Source organism: Chrysemys picta, chromosome 1, assembly GCF_011386835.1.
Source record: "Chrysemys picta bellii isolate R12L10 chromosome 1, ASM1138683v2, whole genome shotgun sequence".
Classification (NCBI taxonomy): Eukaryota; Metazoa; Chordata; order Testudines; family Emydidae; genus Chrysemys; species Chrysemys picta.
The window spans coordinates 325,872,084-325,885,505 of NC_088791.1; the positions used below are offsets into that span (position 1 = coordinate 325,872,084).

At 43.7% G+C, this 13,422-nt stretch overlaps 1 protein-coding gene and 1 long non-coding RNA gene across 3 annotated transcripts in view; both read left to right on the plus strand.

The window, feature by feature from the left end:
• LOC135980929 (uncharacterized) overlaps window positions 1–700 on the plus strand; it is a 43,506-nt gene extending 42,806 nt beyond the window's left edge. The window contains exon 2 of the long non-coding RNA XR_010597870.1: window positions 41–700. This is a non-coding gene — a long non-coding RNA (uncharacterized LOC135980929). The remainder of the gene's footprint in view (window positions 1–40) is intronic.
• MAML2 (mastermind like transcriptional coactivator 2) overlaps window positions 1–13,422 on the plus strand; it is a 279,760-nt gene that overhangs the window by 47,181 nt on the left and 219,157 nt on the right. The window lies entirely within an intron of this gene.

Below are 13,422 nucleotides of genomic sequence, written 5' to 3' on the forward strand. Positions count from 1 at the left end.
CTATGCTCCCAACTTTCATGCCATTTTGTTGGCTCTGCAGCGGGTGAGGACACCTGGCTTACCAGGAGGATTCCCAGTTGGCCCATTTTGCCAACTGTATGGTCCCTTTGTCTAAGGCCATCAGGAAGCCAGAAGGGGAAGAACCGAGGGATTCTGAAGGCCACAGGCTGGGGTGAGAACAAAAACAGTAGGAAAAAACAGAAGAGCTGGAGCTTGGAAGATGGGCGACAACCAGGAAAGCGCAGCATCTATGAGGAATATTTTCTCTTTTGTAACATGCTGCTGTCCACATTGGCTCCAAAATATAATATAAAATAAATAAAATACTGGAAATCTGCAAACTATGTTATAAACACCTCTCAAAGTCCGGGTTATACACACACATAAATGGCTCAGATTTCACTCTTGTGGGTTATTATTGTTTCACCAGAACTTTGAGCTGTATTTATAACTTTCTAAGCTGGAATATTGCAGGACCCATTCCTTGTTTTAGAGCGGTTACAGGCACTGTGGCCTGGAGGAGTGATCATAGCACGGACAGTCAGAAGGTCTGGAATCCTGCCACTGATTCACTGTGTGGCTTTGGGGAAGTCACTTCACCTCTGTGCCTCGGTTCCCCCCCATAATAAAGATGTGGGACTAGTCATACCCACAAGAGTATGAGGATCAGTTAATGTGAACACTGTAATAAAAAAATAAAGAACCTAGCACACTTTTGGTGCTAAACAGATAATGGTGCTGCTGATTATAATAATAGCTAGTTACATAATAATTAGTGCAGGGAAACGGAAGCTGCTGGTTGGGTCCCACCAGTTATTCTCAGGACATTCTGAAGGGAGTGGCAGTAGGGACCATGCCTACTTGTGTATTAGTGCCTAGCACAACAGCGACCAAGGCTTAAATTCTCACAGAGTATTTCCCAGGGCCTCCGGGCTTCTGTCCCGCAGGAGACACCAGGGTTTGGGGCTTCTGCCCTGTGGGAGGTGCTGGGGCTCAGGGCTTTAGCCCCTGAGAGGTGCTAGGGCTCAGGGCTTCTGCCTTGCGGGTTTGAAAATATTTACCGGAGTGCTGCTCCAGACAGCTCCGGCTGAATTTAAGCCCTGACAGTGGCCTATCCTGACTGGGATCTCTGGCTGCTACTGCGATACAGAAGGAGAAGAAACAGCCTGGAAGGGAGCTGTCGGCCACAAACAAACAAACAAAACCACAGTTCTTTCACAACGTAATCTTAAATATTAGAAACTGTACTTCCGTAAGTTTTGTTAACACTGAAATTCTCATGGTTTTTAATGTCATGAGGCCCACTCAATAAAAAACACATCTAAGGGTACGTCTACACGGCAACAAAACACCTGTGGCTGGCCCGTGTCGGCTGACTCAGGCTCATGGGGCTCTGGGTGCGGAGCTATAAAATGGCAGTGCAGATGTTCGGGTTTAGGCTGGAGCCCAGGCTGTAGAATCCTGCATGGGGGAAAAGGTCCTAGAGCCCAGGCTTCAGCCCAAATGTCTATACTGCAGTTTTATAGCCCCACACGGGCCTGCCAGCAGTGTCTTTCTGCTATGTAGACATACCCTAAGGTACCTACGTGTCCTCCCCACCATTCCCACAGTATCTAAGCACTTAATGCTTGTATCCTACAACATCCCTGGGGATGAGGAACTGAGGCCCAGGGTCATGCAGGAAGTATGTAGCAGAGTGGGGATATGAACCCAGATCTCTCAAATTGTAGACTGGTGCCCTAATCACTGGAACGTTCTTCCTCTATAACACGCCTTTATTATTTTCCTGGTATCTCCTTTACGTAAATGCCAAGCAAACAGAAACAAACTTCTCACTAATTTGTTGTCCAGGTGATCATTTTACTGGAGTCATGATATGTAGCAGAGTCATATTTTGAAAGTCTCTTATCTCTAGTGAACAAAGTGTTTTGCAAGGTTAATTACCACAAATGGCTCTGATATGTAAAAATTGGTGGCTTATTTTGACAAATTTGAGTTTGTAACTTTAAGAGTTGCTCACAAGTGGTAGGAGTACAAAAGGCTTTTCTCTTTTTTAGCACATTCCTCTCCTCAACCTGTACAAATCTGTGAGCCAGGAGATGATGATATCTTGGCAGAAGGATTTTTATGTTGAAATTATGCACTGCGCTAAAGCCCTCCCCCGCCCAACGCACTCTCTGTGCACTCCATAGCATGATGAAACTGCTGATCTCAACTGGACAACAAATGATAATTCTGATAACACTTCACATTTGAAGTGTTGCCAGTTTTCAGTTTTTTATCATGTCACTTGATAGTTGACATTTTCCTTCATAGGCGTTGACTCTGTGGGTGCTGCGGAGCTCAAGCACCCAGCACCCACCAGCCACAACTGTTGGGCGGGGCTGCTGATCAGCTGTTGGGCAGCTGGTGGGAGGTGCTTGAAGAGCAGCAAGCAGCGAGTGAGCGGGTGGTCTCGGGGATGGGGGCGGAGTGGTGGTGGGAAGAAGTGGAGTGAGGGCAAGGCCTCAGGGCGGGAGGAGGCGGGGCGAGGGCGGAGTCTCGGCGGAGGGGGCGGGGCCTCAAGGCAGAGCGGGGATGGAGCACCCACTGGAAAAGATAAAAAAGTCAGTGTCTGTTCCCAGAGTGTTGTGGCTATTACAAATTTGTATTACCATAGCACCTACGAGCTGTAGTCATGGACCAGGAACCTACTGTACTAGGCAGCGTACAAAATTTAAAAACACATTTCTAGCCCTCATGGTTGTGAAGAAAACCTTGAAAACATGAAAGACTCCAACCCAATTTTTTAAATATCTCATGATTTTTAAGCCCATCTCATGGTTTTTTGTTTTTTTTTTTGACCACTTAGGGGGTTGGAATGTGGCACTGCTGTAGAGCCTTGTAATCAGTAATCTTCAAGTGCTTTCTAAACATTAATTCTTTAAAGTTTCACACCATCCCCTTTGCAGTGATAAAGGATAAAGTGAGCCCATTTACAGATGGGGGCAGGGAGACGGTTACGCCAAAGTTTTCATACCTGGGTAACTAAAGTTAGGATCCTAAATCTATATTTAGGCCTGTAAATTTAATATGGATTTAGGGGTCTGATTGTAAGCCAGATTCATCCTTCTGATCCAGTCAAACAATTCCTTTGTTCCTGTGTCTGTAGGTCAAAGGCCCATCTAGTTCAATATGCTACCTCTGAGAGTGGCCATCACCAAATGCTTCAGAAGTAGGTGCAAGACACCCCACAGTAGGCAGATTTGGTTATCCCCCTTTTTGTCTCCCCCAAACATGCCAGCACTGGAACACAGAGGAGGCAATTTGGGCATAGCCTGTTCAGGAGTTGGGGCCTTTCGAAGTCTATGCCAGCCACCTCGCCTCAGGCTCCCATCGGAGTGCTTACTGCTTCCAGAGCTACTGCACAGGAGGTACAGAGATGATGAAGCCACCATTGCACCTGGTATGGGGAACCAACCCTCCTGCACCAGGGGTATTTCCCAGAAGTCTTATGCCCACACTAGCCTAGCTGATATAAAGGGGGAGCAGCAAAATGTTGAATCAGGCTCCCCTCCCCCCAAGTTGAACTGGGAACCAATCCCAGGAGTCTTGCCTCCTGGTCCCCTGTGCTACATATTAGCATATATGGCTGTCATGGCTCTGCAAGAATATGAACATTTGTACAAAGAGGAGCAGAAGAGATAGATTGGACAAATTCCAATGTCCCTTACAGTGTGAAACCAGAAGATTGAATTCCACTGATCCTCCTGGAGTTACACTGGGCCAAACCTGCTGTCAGTGAGATCGGAATTGGACTCAGTGCCATCCAGGCAATACACTCTGGTTTTACACTGATGTCACTGAGCGCTGAATATGGCCAAATAACCTGACAGGGCTGTATCCTTTTTTTCAAGGAGCCGCTGTGGAATCAATGTTTGTAACAGTGGAATATGGCAAGGCCCTGTTAGTATTTCAGCTCTGATCCTCAGGGCTCTGTTTTAAAAGTAATTTTGCCAACAGTTTCATGACTATCTGAGCAGAAAGTCTGGTTTGCTTGTAAATGAGACTTTGTAGAAACATGGCAAGAGGCAGAGATACCATGAACCTGGAAATGTTTCCAGATGGGGGGATTTCTGGTGAACTTTTTACTCCTGCATCTAAATGAGACACTATTAGCATTTTAAAAGACTGCAAAGATTTGAAAATTAGGATGAAGTTAGGATCAGTTCCCACAGCTTCACTTTGAACGAGGCAGCTTCACAGTAGGATGGGGGAGGAAACACTGTCTTATTAAAATATATATCTTAGTTTATTCCCAGAAGCATAGGGCAGAAAGAGAGAGAGAGAGAGAGAGAGAGAGAGCATGCGCACGCCCAACATCTGACAGTAATAGGAACGAGGGAGTCAGGGGAACATCTTGAAAGGAACTGGGCTTGTCTTAGGAAATTAAAGACACATGAGTAGCCATTAAGAAGCCTGAGAAAGAAAAGGGGCTGGGATTCTCGAGTAAAGCAGTCCTGCAGGAGTGGTTTACAAGAGCTAGGAGCAGTAGCATGCGTGACTTTAATCTGGTGTTGGACATTATTGGTTTCTAAGTAGGCTGGAAGAAATGAAGACCAAACAATGTGTTCTAGTTCTAGAATTGCCGTCTTTGATGCTTTAGGAAAGTAATTTGATTGCAACAAATGGGTCCCAGGGACAGGAACTTAGTCCATAAATATCACCGATCCACATCATTTAAAGAAAAAACAAAAACCTCACTCTGCGCAATTTTTTTTTGCAGGGTTAATATTCTTTGACATAAGAGGCCTGCAGCTGAGTCAGCAGAGAGATTGATTTCTCTCTCCCTTTGAGAGAGAGAGAGAAAGAAGGTCCCTTTGGGTCAGGATTAAGGGCTTGGAAGGGGCCTAATGGGAAAGTTCATCTCACAGCCACCAGTACTATCCAGTACTAGGCCCATGGATATCAACAGGATGTGGGTTTTGAGCACTGTCAGCTCCTCCATGATGTATTTCTTTTTAATTTTCTTCTTTGAAAATACACCAGCAAAGAACATTCTTTATTATCATAACAAAAGCTCTGCTTGACTGACTTTAAGACATTCCTAATTGTTTTAAATCTGTCAGGAGCGCTTTCAGTTTACATTTCTGCAACCACTCAAGAGATTGCTGTAAAGAAAACAAACAAAAATGGACTGGCTGGCTCAGAAGGTGGGTAATGGGTTATAGTGTTTTCTCCTCTAGCTCACTGCTTCAGATCACTGACCAGAACTGGACTTGTCTACCTGTTGTTTAATGGCCTTTCTGAAATGAACTGGTTGATACCGTTCAGTTCTCAGGGGACAAGTGTTAATTCTGGTGGTGGTTTCTGTGATGTTGACGCTAGTTGGCAAACTTGTTTGCAAGTTAAATAACTGAATGTATGTAATAATCAGCAGATAAAAACTAGGTCTCATTGCAGTAGGGCACACCTACCCTCTCAAAACCGGAAAAGGATGTACATAAGATGTTAAGGGGAAGACTTGTGCGTTTCTTTCCATCTTCATGTTGCCCCCAATTCTAATCGACAAACTGTGATGCTCTGTTGGGTTTCACTTCCATCTCCAACAGTTACGTACCCCAACTCCATCAAACTGACCCTGCAATGAAACCTTAACAATGACCCCAGCAACAGTCTGGTGGAATAGCTTCCCAAGTGCATTCAAATGTCCTGACCTGTTGACAGGATTGATATAAAAGCTTATGATAGCAGCAGCTTTATACCATCATAACTACATCCACACTACGAAGTTGTACTGTTTTTGCTGTCTAAGTCAACATAGAGCAGTAAACCAGCTGCATGGAGGGCACCCAGGACCCCTTGAGCCATGGAAATATCTGTAGGGAGAACTTGGGGGCATAGCAACCATGGCAGGGTAACCATGGAATATCTCCAGAATCTCTTCTTGTGTGTGTGTGTTGCCTCCCACCAAACAGAAAGCATTCTGTTATTCGTATTTGTTTTACGCTCACAGGCGCCATCTTTCTGAATTGCTGGGGGGGCAGGGGTGCTTGACCACTGCTCCACCCCAGGCCCTGCCCCAACTCCATCCCCCCCCCCAAGCTCCACCCCTGCCCCACCTCTTCCCATCCCTGCCCAGTTCTGCCCCCTCCCCCGAGCACCCACTATTTTTTTTCTGGGGGTGCTCCAGCCCTGGAGTTAGACACACGTCAAGAGACAGGCCGCCGCACCCTGAAGCATTGCCGCCTAACTAGACAAAGGATGGGGAGAAAGGGCTACAACATACAAACAGAAGATCAGGGACTGAATCGCAGCAAGAGTAAGGGCCTGACTCAATGAATGTTGAAGGCTTCCCAGTGGCTTTGGAGCAAGCCCATCAAGATTCCTTACGCTCACACAGGCAGCAGATGGAAGAGCTGGGATCTGAACGTGGTTCTTCTGAATCACAGCTTAGGGCTTTAACCACAAGACCATGTAGCTCCATGGAATCGCTGCTGCCCAGGCTTTTTCCAGATGCCTCTGCCCCAGCTGTCTCTCTATTTCCCAGGCTGGGGCGGGGGGACCATAGGAGAGGCAATGCAGTCTTTGCCCATGTAAACAGAAAAACAAAAATAAAGCCACATGAACTATCTATCTATCTGTGCATTTAAATAACAGTCATCACCCTGGTATCTGATGAACCAATGTCAGCTCACAATAATAAAGAAATCTGAAGACACACACACACAGTTTTTTTTCCAGAGACCCAGCCACTCAAGTCATACCCTCAGGAAAAGCCTGAGTAAGTAATTAGTCCTTGTGACATGCCCTGACAGTCAGCAAAATCTGGCTCTGTCAGAATCAGGAGCGCCGTGGGCATCAGGGTTGAGAGCCTGTCATTGAGAAGGGAGGAAGGAGGGACCAGTAGTTGGGGCACTGGCTTGGAAAGCAGGAGATGTGGCCTAAGTTCACTGCCCTGCCACAGACCCCAGTGTGACCTGGGTCAAGTCACCTAGGCCTCATCTCTGCTTGCAGCAGTGTGTAGGGTCCGTGTAACTATACACCGCAGTGAAAAGCAGGTTGTGTCCACACTGCAGCCTGTAGCTATACCTGGCAGTGAGAGGCTCTGGCAGGGGGGAAATAGCAGGACTCTACACAGCTAAAAATAGCAGTGTAGACGTGGGAGGCACCGCTCGGGTGTGTAGGAGGCCGTGCGGAGTACACAACCCGTAGTTGTGGTGTGTCTGTACTCTGCTTGTGAAAGCAGTGCCCACCTGTGCTAGCTAGGCGTGCAACATCTATCCTCTACACACCGCTATCAGTGTTGGACCTACCCTGAGTCACTCTGGGCCTCAGTTCCCCAACTGTAAAATGGGGATAAAACCCCTACCTCATGGATGTTGTGAGGATTAAAGACGGTGAGATGCTCAGATATTACAATCACGGGGGCCTTATAAATACCTTAGATAAACATGCTTTGTGCCCAGGGGAGCAAATTTAAAGGACTGTCATCAAGTGCTCTGGTTTACCTGCATAGTCAGAGTGAAACACACAGAGAGAACCAGGGCCTGATCCTCCCTTGCCTTGCATAGGTCATTGACCTTATGCGAAGTGGGTGTAAAATGCTACTGTTTGGATTGGGTCGTGTTTTGCGCCCACCTTGTACGGGCCTAAATGGTTATGCAAGGTGCCAGTTGCTGAAGAACCAGGCCTCTAGTTTCCACCAGAAGTATGGGACACAGGAGATGAGCTCACTTGGAACATAGTGGAAGCTGCCACAAAAGGCAATGGGAAACTCTGAAAAGCTGTTTATTCAGAAGCAATTTCTGTGTACGTGTAATATTTTCTGAATTTCTTACCCTTCCCTGGTCACTACTAAGAGCACTTCCATGGAAAAGAGGGCCAGATCCCCAGCTGGAGATTTATACCAGCTGAGGAGCTGGCCTGGGGGTCTTTGTTTCTTTTGCGATCTTCTGCTTCAGATCTCCCCTCACCCTACCTCCTCCCAAAGTCCTTCATGCCTCCTTGTGATGACATAATTTCTACTGCAACTGGTGGAACAGCATGACTTCAGGTGGAACAGGAGCAGATCGACTTTATCACCTCAGTGATAAAGAATGAGTGAAGAAAAATGCAAAATGTAAATATTTGTCTCTATTATTTGGGTGCCTTCTTCTCTAAATTACAGCTGTGTACACCAGGATTAACTTCACTGAACACGTAGGAGTTATACCAGGGAAAGGAAATTCAGCCCTTTCATCTTTCCAATTGCCCATCTGCACAGTGGAATTCCTAATACTTCACAGGTTGTGAAATTTAACCATTTGGTGTTTGTAAGACAATGGCATCTTGGGATGTCAGCATTGTTTAAAAAAAAAAAAACCACACCCTTGACAAATTACGATTTCTGTCATCTCTTGATTTCAGTAAAACTCTGCATTTTCTTAGAACTCTTCCACTTCCTGGTTGTTTTCGGGGGAGAATTCAAATTTCTGTTAAAATGATACAGAGTTTTTTCCAAGTTCAAGCAAATGCTGCCTTTGTAACACTCAGCAAATAAGTGTTCTTTGGTGACAGTGCTTCCAGCAGTAATTGTGCCTCAGCAGGTAGTTAATTATTTTAGGCTACTGGGCTGTGGGTCAGTACTGAGGCAATTAGATGTTTTGAAGTTGCAATATATACAGCATGTAGGTACAGGTAGAAAGCATTGTATTCCTATGTCCATGAATCTCTGCAACAACCCCAAAGACAATCCCAGGCTTCCAGTCCATGGGTTTTTTCTGTTTTGTGCTAGTCATTAATCTCAGAAATGCATAAAAAATTGATTTCCTTTTCATGACATTGTTTTCAAATGACTCTTCTGTTTTCTTCGGCTCATTTTGGCAGCCTCTGTAGCTTTGGAGCTATATAGAATCTGTTAGATTCATCCGTGTAGCAGTCTTGTAGTGTCTTATGTATTTCAGGGGGGAGTGGGTTCTAGACATGTTACTGGGGTTAAACTAACACTTAAAGCTTTGGAACCCAAATGGTTCTCTTTGGCTGTGCACATCAGCCTCCCATGCGGGGAGGGGGGGGGAATAAATGCAGCAACATTCCTTTCACACTCCTACTCGCCTCTGAGGTTCTTCCACTTCCTTCCTATGGCTTTTTTTAGAAGCCAGTGTGTTTTTCTCACGTCCGGCAACAAAGGATGTTTTGTGCTGCTGCTGAGGTTGTTGAGTTGTCTTTTTTTTTTTTTTTTTTTAACTTCAGTTTGTAGCTAACGTGTTTGAAAGGGGAGCTCTTGTTTGCGTGGGAGCCCTGAAGCTTTTCGCCCTATAGTACCTTGAGACAGATCAAATGCAAGGGATTGTTTGGGGGGTTTTTTTGCCTTCCACTAGTTTACATTTGTATTTTTCTGAAATGGTCTCATTTTCATGTACGACTTGGATTCTCGCAGACTGAAACATAGGGCCAAATTCAGCTCTCATTTTTCCACCCGTGGAAGTCTGCAGTGACTCCACTGTGCTTAGTTACACTTGGATTTACATGTGTGGAATTGAGGGCAGAATTGGGCCTGTGAACTTTTTAGTGCTTTGTTAGTTTTCGGCGCAAAAATTCTAGAAAAAGTTGATCCATTTAACATATACCACACCTTAGAAAACCAATTTCCATTCTACCCATGCTGTGGTCCTAATTTACCACTGCTACTCCAATTATATGCTGTGTAACCTCATTTACTCGAGTTTATTTCCACTGATTTCAAACTGGAGTAATGCTGTGATAGATCAAGCCTTTTATTTTGAATATATTTTTAAACATTATTGTCTCCTTCTACCATAGCTGTATCACTGCCACCATAATAAATTAACTGTGGTCACATACGTTGGCATTACATGTTTCAGGGAGAGAAACTCCAAAGGGAAATATGGGGGCAAAACCAGCCACAATGTCAAGGAGCCTGGATATTGGATACTTTGGTATTAGGTGTTTCCAATTGATTATTATTTGTGGGCTGTTAGACAAGGTGAGGCAAAAATACCCCTAAACAGCCTGGAATTGTATCATAAATCTCAGACAGCACTAACGTAATCTTTAAGTCTGTTTGTGGATCCTTAGATAGAGAGCATGAGTTATAGCTTGGGCCTGATTTTGATCTCTCCCATACCAGTTTTACACAGGTGTGACTCAATTGGTTTCACTGAGTTACTCCTGATTTACCGCAGTGCAAATGAGATCAGAATTGGGCACAGCATGCTGTCATCTTTCCTTTTACCCTATGCATATAATTTGTTTGCAGGACATGTTATTGGGGATACACCCTGCCAACTCACATATTAGCTGCCCTCAGATTACATGTTGCAGACTTCAGACCAATACACATAATTGCAACTTTTTAATATTATCCGTAATATCCAGTAGCTAGCATGGGCTGTTACCAAGAGTGTCTTGACCAGGGTGGATAAAAAAAATGGACTATTTTAAATTTAAATTAAGTATACTTTTGTTTTTAAAATAAACCAATTTAAAATTAATTTTAAATTAGAACAACCTTTACGGCCTGAATTTACTATATTCTATTAAAATAATTTACATTAAATAAAAATATTATTGAGCAGTATATATTTGTTGCTGAAGTTTTAAAGAAAGTCAAAGCATTGAACTGGTGGAAGTCATTGCCTGAAGACCCTGGCACCAGAGTTTGTTGAAATGATAAACCAGCTTTTGACAACAAGAGCCTCTTCTGCAGGTACAGAGAGAATATTTTCTCCATTTCAGTTTTTCAACTAGTTCAATTCCATTACTAGTTCATTCAAAGTTAAAAAGCTGATTGGGAGTTGAAAAGGCAGGAAAGTTTGTTTTCCTCTTCCAAGCTATGAATAAAACTAGGTGGGAGAGGATAAAATCTACTACTTCTAAAGGACCAGAAACAATCAGTTCAATTCACTAACTGTAGATGAAACTTCCTTTGTTTATTAAATTAGTTCACTTAAAATGCAAGACATGTTTTGATAAACTTTTTTCTTGTGTATCCAGTTCATTTAAGGTAGTTTTATTTAACTAATAAAAAACCACAAATACTGTTTTTGCACATAATTGAATTCCAATTTCCATTTGAATAGAGCTTGACACGAATCCCAAGTAAAACAAATCAATCATAAGAAATGCATCATTTTCCATTTTCTAGCATAACCAAATATATGTGAAAATTAAGAATCTGAATAAATGTATGTTAATATATATAATTGATTAAATAAATGTATATAGATTTAGGGCATTGTCCTGGTTAGCAAAAAGAGTTACCAAATTTACTGTAAAGACTATTTGGAAATCAACCTATTTTAATGGCTACCAGCCAATGAGAATCAAACTTTTCTTTAAACAAAAACAAACAAACAAACAAACCACACTAAGTAGTACAAATACAAAACAAGATTAAAATTTATGATTTAAATCAAGGTTTCCTGCTTGTTGATTTAAATCATTATAATTGGCGATTTAAAATCAAGCCACCCTGGCCTTAACCAGGAAAAATGGTCAAGGCAGCCTGTAACTGACTTACTTTAATGAGTTGCTGGGTTCATACCATTTCCACGCAGGCTCCGCAGAAGGGAGAGGCAAGTTCTCCCACAAGACACAACAAATATATTTATATAGAATGGCATGGTTTACTGTAGTGCTAAGAACCCTGGCATGTGCCCCAGAAACCTTACCTCTACACATATGGGAGCAGAGCTCCAGGGGGGTGTTCCACCAGCCCTTAGAGAACTCAGCTGTTATTCTGTAGGGTGGTTGCTTTCCCTCACGATAGGCTAACTCAAGGGAAGTAACTCGGCGGTGGATCACTGAAATTAATCATGGACATACATACTCTGTCAGGCTTAGCTAATGTGCTAGCTAAACCCAACCTAAACTTATCCTTTTCCATAGTGCAGATAGAGGGTAATACCTTTAGCTCGATTTTAACTGATCAAGTGGTTGTACTCAAGCCCAAGTATCTCAGGCTACGTCTATACAGCAGTGGAAGGTAACTGCTTGTCCTCTCAAAGCAGTCAGGGTGCTGTTTTTTAGGGAGTAGTCGAGATTTCTGCTATTGAAATCATATTGAGTCTAGTACGATTTCAATGCTGTTCCATAATATTTCCTAGACATTATGGCTATTACGTGGGGCCCAGTATGAAGGAATAAAAACAACAGTACTTTGCAGCTTCATAGCACCTTCCATCCAGGATCACCAAGGTGCTTTGCAAACAGTAATGAACCACCCTTTGAGGTAGGGAAGTGTTGTTATCCTAATTTTACAGGCTGGGAACTCAGGAACAGGGAAGTTGTGTAACCCTCCCAGAGTCACACTGTGGCAGAGCCAGGCATTTCAGACAGCCCAGTGCCCTAGTGCTCTCAGCTAGACAATGCTTTTCTCATCAGATGGCACTTTTACTCAGTGAGCCAGTACAGCTCCAACCCCAGAAGGTTCCTGCTCCAGACTGTGAGGTTACATATGAATTGAAAATGGTTCGCAATCAGTTATAAGTGGCAGTTCTCTAGAAATTGAAAGTGGGGGAAGGGTGGAGCTTGCAAACATTGAGTCACAGAAATCAGTAAGGGGTCAAGAAGTTATGGGCACACTGAAATCCCAGGGAGAGGGCCGCTCTGGGAAGTTAGCCCAGTTCACATCCTTGTAGAGCATATTTTTAATCCTAGTTTATTGTCACAGTAGATTGTGATGGGCTGTTCTCTCACTGAGCTGGTCTCAGGGGAAAGGTGATCTTTAGACCTATGGCAGGAGTTCTACTGTCTTGCTGCAGATTCTTGTGGCATTTGTGAGGACAAATGGCGAATACACATGGGCAATAACTACTCATCAGATATTTAGCAGCCATTTCACATTTTAAAAAAAGCAAAAGCAATTACAGCTAGCAGAGTGGTGTCCATAGTGCTACTTATAAGGTCTGGTTAAGGTCATATTTGACACTACCGTATGACTCAACCCACACAATAACATCTCCCAAAACACCCTGTTTCAACTCAGAACACAGCAAGCCTGATTTTCCTCTCACTTATGCTGGTGAGAATGAGGAGTAACCTGACTAAAATCAATGGAGCATCTCGGATGTAAAGCTACTGAACAAGCAGCAGCTCATCTGACCTGAACTGCAGCCACCTACAGGTTTGAGGCTATCCAGCTAGGTCAAAAGATTTAAAAATAATAATAAATAAATAAATAAAAAGCTAAGAGTCTTTGGCCTCCCAAAGTCCTGCTGCTTTGCCAATGAAGATGCAACCCAAACTAACCCAGAATTTGAGTGTGCTTGAGCTAGACCTACATGGCTTTAATTTGCTCTTCACCAGTGGTTGTGTGCACAGAGGCTTCTGGCCTGGACAGTGAGAGTCAAGCCCTGGTTTCCTGTATAGTGGTGCAAAACACTAACCACAAAGTTGCTAGGCTGGCCCCAAGATCCGGTGCTTTTATTTTATTCACCT